The sequence below is a fragment of the Peromyscus maniculatus genome, chromosome 7 (genome assembly GCF_049852395.1).
Source record: "Peromyscus maniculatus bairdii isolate BWxNUB_F1_BW_parent chromosome 7, HU_Pman_BW_mat_3.1, whole genome shotgun sequence".
In the NCBI taxonomy this organism is placed as follows: Eukaryota; Metazoa; Chordata; class Mammalia; order Rodentia; family Cricetidae; genus Peromyscus; species Peromyscus maniculatus.
Genome location: NC_134858.1, coordinates 28,438,739 through 28,453,623, shown reverse-complemented (window position 1 = coordinate 28,453,623; position 14,885 = coordinate 28,438,739). Strand labels below are relative to the sequence as shown.

At 43.3% G+C, this 14,885-nt stretch overlaps 1 long non-coding RNA gene across 1 annotated transcript in view; it reads left to right on the top strand.

Annotated features, from left to right (window-relative positions):
- Window positions 1-11,970, top strand: part of LOC143274101 (uncharacterized) — an 87,595-nt gene extending 75,625 nt beyond the window's left edge. Inside the window, exon 4 of the long non-coding RNA XR_013052541.1 lies at window positions 11,786-11,970. This is a non-coding gene — a long non-coding RNA (uncharacterized LOC143274101). The remainder of the gene's footprint in view (window positions 1-11,785) is intronic.
- The last annotated feature ends 2,915 nt before the right edge of the window (window positions 11,971-14,885 follow it).

Genomic DNA, 14,885 nt, shown 5'->3' with positions numbered 1-14,885 from the left:
CTTTTTTCTCTCTTCCTTTGTGACTCAATGGGTTTTGTTGGGGTTGCCAATAGAAGCATGGGGGAGGCATTATTTACAGAACATGGGTAAGTTACCAGAGCCTAAACCACTGAAGAAAATCTCTCTCCTTCCACAAGCAATCATTAGCTGCCTATCAATCCTCCTTGATGACAGCATCAAATATCGTTTTCTGCTGTATCTTCTAATGACACTTGACTGTGAGCAAATGACTGAGCTCCTCAGCCCAGGGCCAGAGTTCTCTTCATTCTTAGTTCTCAGAACTAGCACAACAGTGCATGCTACAGTGGTAATCCTCCTCATCATAATAATATATTGGTAAGCAATAATAATAATAACTTTTCTCAAAAATAATAATTTTGAAATACCAGAAGAACATTGCCTCAAGGTATTGATTGGTCACAATGTAATAAACAGACACAGCACAGTTTAAAATTTAATCTGTATACTAAATTTTCTCCATCACTTTCTTAAGTCTAGGCCACCCAAAGCCATAAACCAGCCCCCAGTTTGTACTGTTTGCCAATTTCTCTGGTGTAGACACCTCTGCTGAGCTGATAATCAGCATGATGCCACTCAATACAGAGCTGGGGGGGGAGATGCAGTGTCTCAGCTGTATGCAGTGTTTCTACCAGGCTGATGGGATAGATATAAATAATCTCACCGCACAAGTCACTATAACCTGGTTATGAAGTGCCAGGTTTTGAGTATTTACTACCTTTGTTTTTAGTATACCACTGTCCACATCCTGATAAAGTATGCGTTAGCAGAAAATATCATTGGGAACAAAGTATAACATATTTAATGTCCGTAAACTGCCAACTATCTTCACAATTTAGCAAAGCCTACATCTAAGAATGCGCTCAGAAAACTTCCATTAGCCTACAAGAGCAAAGCACCTAACACCAAGCTTCTCTCACTCTCTGTTTTGTTATTTTATAGCCCCGGCTGTCCTGGAACTCGCTCTGTAGACCAGGCTAGCCTCAAACTCAGAGATCCACCTGCCTCTGTCTCCTGAGTGCTGTGATTAAAGGAATTTGCTACCACTGCCTGTCCAAAGCAAAAACAAACAAACAAGCCCAAAACAAAAAACCCTGAAACCAACCAACCAACCAACCAACCAACCAAACAAACAAACAAACAAACAAACAAAAATCTCAAAGAATGGTTATCTGGATATGATTTCATATGTCATTATGGAGCAAAAAATATCTTTAGTTGGGCTACTGGTAATTTATGTGACTGAAGGTTTATAGAATTTATTCATCAAAAAAAGTTGTATTTAACACATTGCTTGCATAGTTAGTTGGCTTTTAGCAAGTGCTTTTCAAGAGCTCTTTGAAGTAGACTGCTGTAATCAGAATAGTCCAATAGAAGGCAGCACATAAAATTACATGCATGCATGTACGTATGTATGTATATATGTGTATGTATGCATGTGTGTGAGTGTGCATGTGTGATGGCATGTGTGTGGAGGCCAGTTGGTTCTCTTCTTCTACCATATGGGTGCTTCAGGTAAAATTCAGGTCATCAAGCTTGGTGGCAACCTGCCGCCGAGCCATCTCTCCAGCTCAAGAAGTTAGGGCTTCTTCGTTGCAAGTAATAAGAGTTCACTCTAAAACAGGTCTAAGTCAAGAGAGATTATTTTTGGGTCACAATGTTTAAAGCTTGTAGGAAGATGGGGTAGGTGTGACGTAAGCCCACATGTCCTTAAGACCTTCTTCTCTATGCATTTCTGTCCTTTGTTTGGTGTCAGGGTGCCTGTCTCCATCTGAGGCCTCTTCCTTCTGGGTTTTAGATTAGCGGTGAAGGCGGAGGTGCTTGGTCATTGCCTGTAATAGACGGCGTTCTATGAAGCAGGCATAGTGGCCAGAGCAGTGTGTGGCTTTCCTTGTCAAAGCTTGTGGCCCACATGGACTCATTGTTCCCCAAAGTGCCTGTAACTGAGAGTGGGAGGGACTGAGTCTTCTGAGGAAATTCTAGTCACTGGAAGAGCACAGGGATGCTGGCATTGAAGCAAATATCCACTGGAAGATCTCCTGTCTTTTATTAAAAATTGATTCTATTTTTCATACAGTATATACTGATGACAGTTTCCCTTCCCTCTACTCCTCCCCACCTCCCCTGCCATCCAGAGCAGTTTCTCATCAGAAAAGCACAGGCTGCTAAGAGATAACAACAAACACAACAAAATAAAAAAACAAGACGAAACAAAAACCATTACATTGAAGTTGGGCAAGGCAAACCAACAGAAGGAAAAGAGCCCCAAGGGAAAGCACAAGAATCAGAGACCCATTCATCTACATACCCAGGAGTCCCACAAAAATACTAACCTGGAAGCTATAGTATGTATGCATATATTTCTCTAGACAGAGACGCCTTTCCTGGAATAGATGACTCTGGTGTTAGCAAAGCCCTCATGGGAATTCAACGAGGCAGATAGTTCATCTGTGCACACGAGGGAGGAAGAAGAGGGGAGAACCAAGTGGGGTGAGTAAGGTAGCAACACTCTGAACAGCTTCGTGACTTGGGGGTCCTTATTCAAGGAGGGGTTGGTAAGGTGTTTCTGGGAATTTTAAGTATCAGAATTCAAAATGTGGGAATCCTATTTGGATATAAAGCCCCCAAGTGTGGGAGCTCTAAGAAGGAGTGACTTTTCTGGAGGGTATTTTGCTGGTATAGCTTCTGGGGAGTCAGTTTGAGTTCTTGTCTTACCAGCCATCACTCCTCTCTAAGGGTGTCTTATCTGCAGGCCAAGGGAAGGCCCTTAAACCTAGTGTCTGCAAAAGTACAAAGTGCCCAGAGAAATGAAGTGCAAATCAAGGGGCCCCAGGCTGATCTCTCCACTAGGAGATTCTGAAAGAAGAGCAAAAGACCTCGGGTTGGCTGTGGGCAAGTATTGCTGTGGTATTTTGTATGCTCTTTTGAGGAGGTGAAAGGGAGAAACTTTGAATAGAACCAGATGTGTTTTGTCCGTTCCAGAGTCATGACTGGTTCCTCGGGGTCAGTCAGGGCCATGGGTGAAGGAGAGAATGCCAGGCTTCCTGTGCAGTGGCTGTTCCAATGCTCTCCTGTGGGAGCCCACTAGGTTTTCTAGTGGCTGTACCCAGCAGGTCTGCATGGAGAGGTTGATTGGACCACAGGCCTGAGTATCAGGTGACTGTAAGGGTCTACACTTGACTGTAACTAGCAACAGGGAGGTCTTTTGCTCCACCTCTTGGCATTGTTATAAACAGACCTTTGGAATAAAGTTCTGGGCTGGTGGATAAGGATCCAGGCCCACCTGAGTCTATCCTGTGTTTTCTCTCCCCTCTTTACTTCTAACTATGTCTCTCATCCCTCATTCCTCAAGAGCTCCTGGAGTAAATAAGTTTGGGGGCTGGTCCCCCACACTCTCCTTATCTGCATTGACTGGAAGTTGGCCTGGGGTTATCTGTCTGTTTTTAGCAGAGTAGGGCTGAGAACCTGCTGTATGTTTGTAGACTGTGTGTGTTATGGGGACGGTCTTCTGCATATGCTGGTCACAGTACCAGATGTTTCCACACCAGCCCTCGACTACTCTTTACAGTAGGTTAGTGGTTCTTCGTTCCTTGGCCTGTAGTTCTATGAGCTAGCATGGAGCAGAGCTAGACCCCATTCCAATTCCTTTGTACTGTGAACTGCTGGCACATCTGGTCCCAGCTGAGCGTGAATCACATATGCAGTCACAACTAGCATGTACCTGGGTGGGGCTGCGTCTTGTTCCCAGCCTATCCCTGGTGGCTCCTGGCAAAAATTGAAAGCATGTAATTACACGTACATTTTTCACCACCCTCAGAATAGGTATTAAGAAAAGTTTTTTTTTTTTTCTGCATCACAGAGCGGTTAGATAGTTTTTCTGAGTTTTCATAGACTATCACTTCTAGTCAAGTCTGTGCAAATCAAAAGCTGGGGATCGTTCCATTATGTGGTGCATCTTCCCCTTGCCCTGCCCTGGTGCTGTTCACCTTGTCTCCCTTCCCTGCTGGGTAGAGTGAGCTGGGTATGGATGATGGACAGAGAACTGTACTGGGGGCATTGGCATCACCGCCTCATTGAAAGAGAAGCCACAGGTAGGCCAGCAAACTGAATTCAGGCTCCACCCTTGTGGCAAATGGATAATTCTGCTTTATTTACTTGAAATTTTCCCTTTAGGATTTCATTCCTCTTTCCAAACAGAGGATTTCTTCTAGTTAATGTAATAGTGCCATTCAGAGTTTTTTTTTTTTCTTTTGGTTTTGAAAATTTTACATGCAGTTTTTAAAAGTTGCATCTGACATTCAATATACAAATCTTCTGTGTTGGGTAAATACTTGGGCCATTTATAGACTTAAATTTCTCTAAACTTTTAAAGCTGTGTTTGTAAATTGAATATTTATCTTATTTTAAAGCTTTAGCAAAATCAAACCTCCAACTTCTTAAGCAACTCATAAATAAAATAAAATAAACTTACATATGTAATGATTAAATATGCAACTGTTATAAGATTGCATATAAACTTAGGAAAATTCCCATTAAATGTAGACATTGAAATTTCAACCAAGCGCTTCTAGGCAAATGCTTGATACCACTGAGCTCAGCCAGCCCATCAGCCATGTGTTTCTAACAGGAATTTTCAATGCAGGTATATTTTATTATATGCAAAGTCCCCTTAAATATTATAAATATCCATACTACTGAATGTATAGGTTCATTATTGATGCATGCACAGTAATGCTCTAGGTTTTTTTTCTTGCTAGGCATTTTATTATTAATTCTAAATATTCTCAGAGTTAAGACGAGCATACTGCAATCTTGTGTAATTTGGAGAGAATTTGTGATGCTAGCCAGAATTCTCGTCATCCCTATTTATAGTCTACACCAGGAACTCATGCTGTTGTGAATGCTGGTTCTTGTATACAGTCTGCATAGCCTGGTATGGCTTCACAGCTGGGGACCACTGGCACTTGCACTGTTTGCTAGGCCCTGCAGTGTGCAGAGGGTTAGGAACTCAGGGCATCCCTCCTGCTTACTTCTACTCAGTTAGCCTTATTTAGTCTGGTCATGGAATTGTGCCTCTGACTGGGGCCGCTATGTGACTTGATTTTGCTTTCCTTTACCTAGGCTGTATTAATTTCTTTTCTGTGTAGCTGCAGTGACACTTGACCTTGATGGAATTGTATCTTCTTTCCGCATTCTTCCTGACCAGTAGGACCACACAGCTCAGGCAGTTATTAAAATGATATCCAATTGCATTCTGCACATCTCACAGCTTCTAAGGGAAAACTCCTGACAATTTTACAAAGGCTTCTATTGTTTAAAATATGTTTTTAAACATAACACTGGCTGGTGGAATCTTCAAGCCTTAGAAGACAGAACAAATATTTGGGGGGCACCTGCTATGAGCCAAGTGCTTTGTGTACATTATTTCATTTTGTTCTCCAACACTCTGTCAAAGTGTTTATTTTAACCCTCAAATTCAAATGAGGAAGTTGAAGCCACATGGCACACAAATGGTGGAGAGCATGGACTACAATTCGGAATACTCTCCAAAAGGCGTACTCCTCCATGGTGTCAATTCCTCTGGTTTTGAAGGTTTTATCAGCAGGCTCTCTAGTCTCCTTATTTCTATACTTTGACCACTATAACCTCCTATTGTCAAGCCAGTATTTCCAGGTGCCCACCAGGCTCAAAAGTAATACTCTTTTCTCAGCTTCTTCCCTTCATGTTTCTTAAGCCACCAGAAGATTCTGGTTTAAGATTTCCAGAGATTTTCACGATGCCAGCACATCCCGGGCAGGCCACCGCCTTGGGTAAATATCCCATTCTCCCTCGAGAATGGCGGAGTTCATGTCTTTGACCCTGAGCTCTTCATGCTTTCTTCCCTCTCCAGGAAGCTCTTGAAGGGAGTGAGATTGAGCACTCCCTGCCTCCCTCTCTGCCTTCTATTCCATCTACTAATGTTATATCCACTTTCTGTGGAGTCCCAGTGTGGCTCAGAACCCACACTCTCTTTGAGAAGAGGATGGAAGCTGTGGCCCTTCTGTGCTAAAGTTTGGCTAAGTTTTCTTTGCAGTGTTGCATAGGCAGGAAGGATGGTGGGCTTTTTCATTTTTTCCTAGTGATCAGCCAAGAAGGAAGAAAGAGACTATTTGACTCTGGACATGGATGCATTCCCACATTCACTGTCCCCTTTGTGGGGAACTGGGTAGGGTTTGAAGGAAGCAGAGCAGTAGGAGGCTGTTAGTAGAGCTCCATGTTAATGGTGAGATTTGACACATGTCTGATGTAAGGACCCAGTGTCACTGACAGGGATTGGAGCCAAGACCAAAACGTGTTTTTGGACTGGGGTCCACATTTTGATTTCTATCTTGGGTTGGGGATTTGGGCTAAAATATTGTCTTGATCCATTTGGGTTATTATAAAAGTGCCTTATAGATTTAGTAATTACAAACAACATAAATCTATTCTTATAATTCTAGAAGTTGAGGATTCTAATTAGCTAGGATTAGCAATTACAAACAACATAAATCTATTCTTATAATTCTAGAAGTTAGGAAGTCTAATTAGCATTGGATACCCATAAATTCAGCATCTGGTAGGAGCTCAGTCTTTGCTTCATAAACTGTTCTTTCTCTCTGCATCTTCACATATTGAAACAGCTAGATAGCTTTCTGGGGCCTCTTTTTGGAAGGACATTACCTTCATTCATGAAGGTTCTGCCCTTAGGAACTGTCACCTCTCAAAGGCCCCGCCTTTTGTTTTTAAAATGACTCTTTTAGGGCTTTTAAATGCATTGATTATTTTATTTGATCATAGTCACAACCCTCTGTTTCTTTCTCTAACCCTTCTTGGAGCACCTACCCACCCCGCCCCCATTAAAATCTATTGAGTACGGATTGTACTTTGCATGAGTGTGGACCTCCTCACAACTACTTCACTGGGAATTATTAGGTTTCAATATATGAGCTTTGGGGAGGGGCATAAACATTCAAATGAGAGCAACTATGAACTAAGGTATTTTTCTCCTATCAGAATGTTTATTTTGTTTTCTATAAAAAGTCTTTCAGACTTATTTTGAGATTAAAAAAATTATAGATCAGGGCTGGAGAGATGGCTCCGAGTTAGGAGCACTTGCTGCTTTTGTAGAGGACCCAGGTTTGTCTCCTAGTACTCCCATGGTGCTTTACAACCCTCTGTAATTGCAGTTCCAGGGGATCTGACACCCTCTTCCGGACTCCCGGGGGGCCAGGCATGCATATTGTGCTCAGACATACATGCAGGAAAAAACAATCATGCACATAAAATAAAATAAATAAGTCTAAAATTTTACAAATCACAGTTCATTCTTGTACACACAATGAAAAGGAAAATTCTGAGTGAAATAGTTTGAAAAAATTTTCCCTAAATGTTCTCATATTCAGAGACCTACTTTTTAACTTGAGCATTAAAAACTATATTTTCCCCACTCAGCCTGGTCCTGGGTGCTCTGTAAAATGATGATAGGATACCTCTCATAGCACAGGCAGGAGCACCCAGGAATGCTCAGGCCCTACCCCACTAATCACGTTCTAATCTAGTTTCTGAAATTGCTTAGGCACAATACTTGGGTAGGAGTTGTTGACAGCTCTGTTCAAAGTCCTCAGCACCCATTTTATGGGCTGTATCAACATAGACTTCCTTGGGCTTTATGCCTTGGTTTGGGACCACCTTACTTACGTGGTGGGGTTCACAGCAACCTGTAGGTACCTGTGAGGCAGAGCTTCCATTTTGATCCAGGAGATGCTGCTGTACCACAGCATGAACCGCCCCCCCCCCCGACTTTTTTCTGGTTTGTTCATCAAAGGGTGAGTTTGGAGTGCTGTAGGTAGCCACAGACTGCTGGACCTGATACATCCTTTGGGTTGGCATGGGTGTCAGCCACATAGCCAAGGACAACAGCTTGAGTCTCAATTATGGGGCTGGGTCAGATAGCCAAAAGGAGATGGTTGAAAGGGACTCGGAGAAAAGGTGGAGCACCACTGTTTTCTGAAAGAGGAAAGTGCCGAGCATTAGTGGCTCTGTGTGCCTTGTGGACAAAAGAGAATTTGGTGAGATGATTCACCCCCTCCTCCCAGCCACACCTTCTCTTATCACTTCTTAGGATGCTGAGCAGACAGGAGGCATTTAAACCTGCTGGCCTGAGACCAGCTCCTCCTCTCACAGATGCTCACTGTTCTCTCTTCTCTTCATTCTGGGAACCAGGCAGGAAAGTGGAACTAGGTAGGTATTAGTGGTGGGAAGAAATCTTTCCTCTCGACCCAAGAAAAGGACTAAAGTTCATGCTGCTAAGTGGCCTTAGGAAACCTTGGCTAAGTTTCTTGCTTAGTTCTGAGGAATAGAAAATTCTGCTAAGAAAATACTTACAGCAAGCTTAGGGTGAGCCTTGCTATCTGTATTTAGCCAAGCAAATGAAATGGACTGGGGCATGTTGTCAGGCCAAAAAGATATGAATATGGCTGAGCTTCAAAGTGGATTTGACCATGGGCTTTGGAGCCACAGATATCTGGGTTTTATGTCTGGCTTTGATACTTATTCTGTGACTCTGGGGACTTAGCTTTTTCTGACCCTCAGTCCCCATCCCTGTAAGAAGATGATAACAGTACCTACCTCTCATGGGGGCAACTGAGAAATGTTTGGGTTGAGGGAGGTTTTCAGCCCAGTGCCTCGAGGCTCTAAGGCATACAATAAATGATAATTCTTATTATTTCTGGGAGAGGGAAAGGGCAGGGGCAGATGACTCAGCACCAAAGCAGACATTTACTATAGAAATTCTTATTTTATTCTATTGCCTTTCTCCCACAGCACATTTTACTAATGCCTGTACATTTTTAACAGTTATAAGTCTTGCCTAAGATGATATAATAAAGAAGCCACCAATAGGATATGGTGAGGTGTGTGTGTGTGTGTGTGTGTGTGTGTGTGTGTGTGTGTGTGTGTGTACATGGATCCAAGTCAGAGAGTAAGGATAATTTTACTAATTCTTTGAATATATTGTGATAGTCCTACCAGCAAGTAAAATGTGTTGCTTTGATGGTCCATTTTTTTTTTCCATTTTCTGGATAAATATATGTGTTGGGAATCTACAAAACTTGCCAGCATCTTCTTACATCAAACTGAAACCAATAACAACAGAGATAATTATGGCTCTGGAAACACTAAAAGCAAGTGAATGGTGGTTTCTTTCTAGAGGCCATGATTTCTAGTTGGTTACTAGCCCATCTGCTAAGGGGAATGTTCTGGGACTCTATTAAACCCATGCCATTAAGATGCTGCCAACACAGTTGTGGGAGCAGGAGATCACGTTAGAGAAAGAACACAATGAGAATTCGTCTGTGCCCAAAAGCCCATCTTTCCTGGGTAAACAGAGCCTTCTTCTGAGGCCAGCTGGGGACAATGTGGAAATCTCCGGTGGAGCTTCCACTACAGTTAAATGCCAGTGTATCCTAGAGGTAGTCCAGGCTGGATGAGAGACTGATGCACCTTACGTGAAAGTTCCAACTTCTATTTCTCAGCCCCCAACCCATACAGAAATCACTAAATTCTCAACAAACCAGGGCGATCACGAAGGCAGGAGCATTCTTTATCAGAAAACCACAGGGAGAAACTTCAGGGATGAGCTTGGTCCTGACACTTACTTTCAAATGACAAAGCTAAGAAACACTGAGATTTTCTAACTGGTAACTCAGTTCTCTCGACAGACATTGCTCACAACCTGTTCATGGGTTGCTGGTATATACAAGAGTATTGGAGATAGAAGCGCCCCCCCCATTAGCATAAAGCTAACTATAAGTAGATCAATAAAACACATGCACACAGAGCAATAATGACTTCTGGCCATATGTAGCTTGTACCATGGGTGTGATGGGGCTTGGGGCAGAAGAAGGAGTGGCTTCTCTCCCTTGACGGGCCAAAGAAGCTCTACACAGAAGATGGGCCGTGAGATGTGTGTGATTTGGACAGGAAGAATGGAAGGCCATTCTAGTTAAGAAAAAGATGTGTTCACAAGAGCCAAGTCAGGCAAGCAAGGGGACTGTTTGTCGGACAGTGACATAGGTAGGTCTTCTGTGATCAAGCAATGTTAGAGTTGGAAGACTGCAACAGATAGTCTCAACATCCTCACTTTATTATTGAGAATATTAGGTCCAGAAAGTTTAAATGGTTTTCCCAGTGTTACCTAAGAGTGGCCAACATAATTAGACACTTAGCCCCTAGCCTCTCCTGGGTTCATTTCCCGCTCTACACTGCTGTCCTCAGGGAAGGTGTGATAGCAACAGGAATACCACAGAAAAACTTGCATGAGTTACAGGATATTTGCTTGTACATTGAAAGCCTGCAACTCTCTGAAGTGGGATGTGGTCAGAGTAAGACTATACCACCAGGGAGCTCTGATGATAGGATGTGCAGACTAGATTAACAGAGTAGATCTGGCAAAGAGGACCTCCTTCAGACTAGCTAGCTGTGAGATAATTGTTAGGCTCGGGCCGGGGTCTACTCAGGGCATGCTCACCTGCAGCAGCCATACTGAGATCAAGATATACCCTTCCCTGAATTACTCCATATTGTGTGAAAGTGTGGTCGTTTTCCATTTTTACAAGCAACTCTTGATTCCACTGTGAGGGTGGAGGATGATTGTGCATCTGAGTGTACCCATAAACACTACCATCTGTCTACTACCACCCATGTAGCACAGACTTATAAATGGCTTATTCCTGGGAGCAGAGAGTACACTGCCCTATAAATTTATCAGGGGAGTTGAGACTATAGGGTCCATGGGCATATTAAAGCCATTTTAGGGAAACAAGGCTCAAGAACTTACCAGATAGTCCAGACAAAGGACAAGTGTAATTATTGTATCTAGACCCCCACAAAGTGGTGCACACTCAGCATGCAGTGACAAATGATATCATATCAACCTGTCATCTGATCCCTGGTGGCTGCATGAAAGACCAACACACAAAGAACTCCTGACTGTCCGTGACGTTCCTGCTAGGTTCGCTCCCTGTTTTTGACATGGCCTGCTTGACAGCCCTCTGTCCATCCACCTACTCACCCATCTGGACTCGAGTCTGCCATTCTTGCTGGGACCTAGTTCTCCCCTTTTATCTTATATCTAGACTCAACTCTGCATCTTCGCTCTCAAGCCTGACTCTTCTAGCCACAGCAGCAGCTTCTTCCCAGTGACTGGCTTGGATTCCTCTTATCTCACTTCTGAAATCTCTGTAGCTTGGCTGTGGCCTCCTTAACCTTGTATTCATTTTGTAAGACACACACACACACACACACACACACACACACACACACACACACACACACACACACACACAGCTGTGTGATATAAGAGTTCATATTAGTAATTAAGATAGGAATTAAAAAACCTGCACTCCCCTTGGCCAGATTACCAAGGCAGGTGGGATAATCTGGCAAATTGCTGCCCTCAACCTGTGAATCTATTAATATTCAATAAATTCTAACACTGTGGAGAGACACAAACATGGTAGTCTATGGTTCTTACATAGTGCACCGATGAAAATCCTTTTTCTTTCTCTACTGATACTTTCACAGAGGCTGTAACAGAAATGGCAGGCACCACACCATGACTCCTTGTGAACCTGCTATCATACCTTCCCCAAGCACTCTAAACTAGTAGAAGCTACAGGCAACATTGTCCATATAATGGACGTACATTAACCAAAAGGCTGACCCTTTCCCTCTTCCCTGTCACCCCTAGGAATCAGACAGCCTGAGTACAAGCAAATGCCATGGGCCATTCATTAACTACAAGGTGAGGGACCTCCACGCTTTCCATGAAACATGAAAGGAGACTGCCTCCCTTGTGAGCTGGAACTCTCTTCAAATGATTATCTGTGTATGGCACTACTAACTCCCCCAATAAATCTTTTACCTCCGAAATCAGTCTGTCTTAGTGTCTTTCTGGGACCCCAAAATCTGAGACACAGACTAGGGATGTAGACGAGAAAGTGGAGAGGCAATGATAACTGTAAGAGCCTTAACCACTGGCTGCAGAAGAGAATGGGTACTGCAAAGTTAAAGGCGATGCTGGAAACAGACTTGTCTAACTGCCCACAGGGAAAAAACCCCAGCTTTTATAATGTCTTAGACCGCTTTATATTTTTCCTCTTAACTTTTGCTGCTGTTTCCCATGGCTCTATACTCACTAAGTCTCTCATTCAGCCAATGGTTTTTGAGCAGTATGGAAGATCTCCCATACTCACTCACTAATCGACATGGTGTTTCTGTTGTCCTCTTGGGTTCTGCCTCCCTGAACTCGTCTTGGCCAGAATGGTTGGAGGGAACGGAGAGGTGAAATCCGAACAGCTTGGTTATTGAAAAGAAAAGAAGCCGATTGTCTGGGAGGGTGTTGAAAAGTCAGCAAGATTTGAAATGGGAGGAGGATCAAAGTGTCTTGGGAAGAGAGAAGGCGGGTCTGTGCACACGGAAGCTACTGGTTTTCGGGGGAAGACAAGGTCTCACTGTAATGGTAACAAAGGGCCTCTTTTGTCCATTCACAGTCAGGGGCCCGAAGGGGTGAACAGCCTTGGCCCTGGGGCTGGCCAGGGGTGGCTCTAGGCTCAGGCTTCTGCCCCCCAAGGGAGTGCAAAGTCCTAGAATTGACAACCCTCTGAATGGCTAGGCACTGAGGACTCAGTGTTAGCAGACTTAGGGCCGATGAAGGGCCCCCATGTGGTCTTCGCACAGTTGACATTATAACCATGTCCTTCTATGGAATCCCACTGTCTACTTTTTTCCCCAAAAGGTCTTATCATAAACTAGAACTTTTAGGGAACAAAACCCCCTGGGCTTTGGTAATCCCAACAGGCTAGGATCAGCCACCCATCTCAATATGCCAATTCAAGAGATAAGTGATGGTGAGAAGCAGAGAGGAGATTCATTCAGCGTGGCCACATTGGGAAAAGGAACAAGTAGAGGGGTCTGGTAATCCCAAGTGTGTCTTCAGGGAACTGATACAGACCTTATGTTTAAATCAAAGAAGAACTGGGCCAGTGGGTCAGAGGTTAAGTTGTCTGGTCAAGGTGTGGTCCTGCCCATTATTGTCTCAGCTCCTGCAAAGCGGTCTGCTAAATTATTAGTCATAGCCAGAGGAGACCAGTTTGGTTTCTACAAGATGATCTCTTCCAAGGTGAAGCTGCTCATTACAGATAAATTGCTCTCATCTTGGGAATGCTGTGTCCTGCAGGAGAAGACAGACACAAAATGATGGTGGAGATGCTAGGCCTATGTCTTGCTTCTATAGTCTTTATGGGTCCACAGGAGGAGCCAGTGTTCTGTAGCAAAAGCAACTTCTAAGTGTCTGTTATCACTACCAACTAGACTCTTAAATCATTGTGATGAATACATTAAGTCACATGGACCAATTATTAGATTGAACCATAGCCATTCTAGGAAGTGTACTCATGTTTCTAGACAGAGCATGATGATTCTGGACATACAGGTTTCAAGATGAACTTTCTGGGGCCTGGGGAGATGACCCAGAAGTTAAGAGCATTGGCTACCCTTCCAGAGGGCCTGGGTTTGGTTCTTCATACCCACATGGCTGCTTAAAACCATCTGTAACTTCAGTCCCAGGGGACCTGATACCCTCTCTGACCTCTGTGGGTACCAGGCACACATGTGAACACCAGTACATATAGAAGGAAGTAATAATAATTGAAAAAGATAAACTTTTTTCTGCCTCAGTCCCTAAGAGGGTCCCTGAAGACCCCCAGCAGAGACCCAAATTCTTAGATGTTTGAGTTCTTTTGCTTTTTCCCCCTCTCTCCCTCCCTCCATGAATTTCTTTTTTTCTTGCTTTTTTTAAGGCAAGTTTTCTCTGTGTAGCTCAGGCTGTTCTGAAACTCACTATGTAGACCAGGCTGGACCCTAACTCACAGACATCCTCCTGCCTCTACCTTGTGAGTGCTAGCATTAAATGCATGCTCCACCACACCCAGCACTCAAGTTCTTAAAAATGGTGTAGTGTTTGTTGGTAACCTGCATATATCTTTCTACATACTTTAAATCATCTCTAGATGACATATAATACCTAATATGACAATAAACATGTAGAAACCACTTTTGCTAAGAAGCAGCAACTCTTTTCTTGGGTCCACATAGATAACAGCAGGATGAAAGCCTGTAGAATGTCTTCATTTCCTGTCTGTTTCCTTTACTTTAGGCCAGACTCTTATTCCATGCTGAAGGGGCATATCATTACTCAAGACATGTCTTCCTAACACATGTCTCATTCCCTTTCAAGGCTGAAGGCACAGAGGTATGTCATTATCCTAAACCTGCAGTCACCTTGGATTCTAAAAAGAACAAAGCCTCTGAGAATAATTATTGATGATGCACAGCTACATCCCAGAGTAGAAGCAATCACCTACTAGGGACCAGATTGATACCCTTAAGCAGAGTTCTTCAGACCACCACAAAGAGCAGGAACTAAGACAATGGTCACGCAGACTAGTCTCAACCAGGATTGATCAGTGTTGCAGGCCTCTGGTTTTTGTCTCTATTGAAACCTGAAGCTCATGTCAGTTCCCTGCAGTCAAAACTGGGGGGAGGTGTTCAGTGGACTGATTACATCTCCTCTTTCTACTTTTTATCATCACTGTTTAGTGTTTTGGAATGGGAAAGCTGAACCTAGCCTATCAGAGCTTCTAGAAGTAGGGCTTTTGCCTGGCACTGCTCCAGTTACAATATGATATAAATACTAAATAAATAGTATAAATAAATAAATAAATAAATAAATAAATAAATAAATAAATAATGGTTTTAGGACTAATTGGGAACAAATCGACACTGTCCTG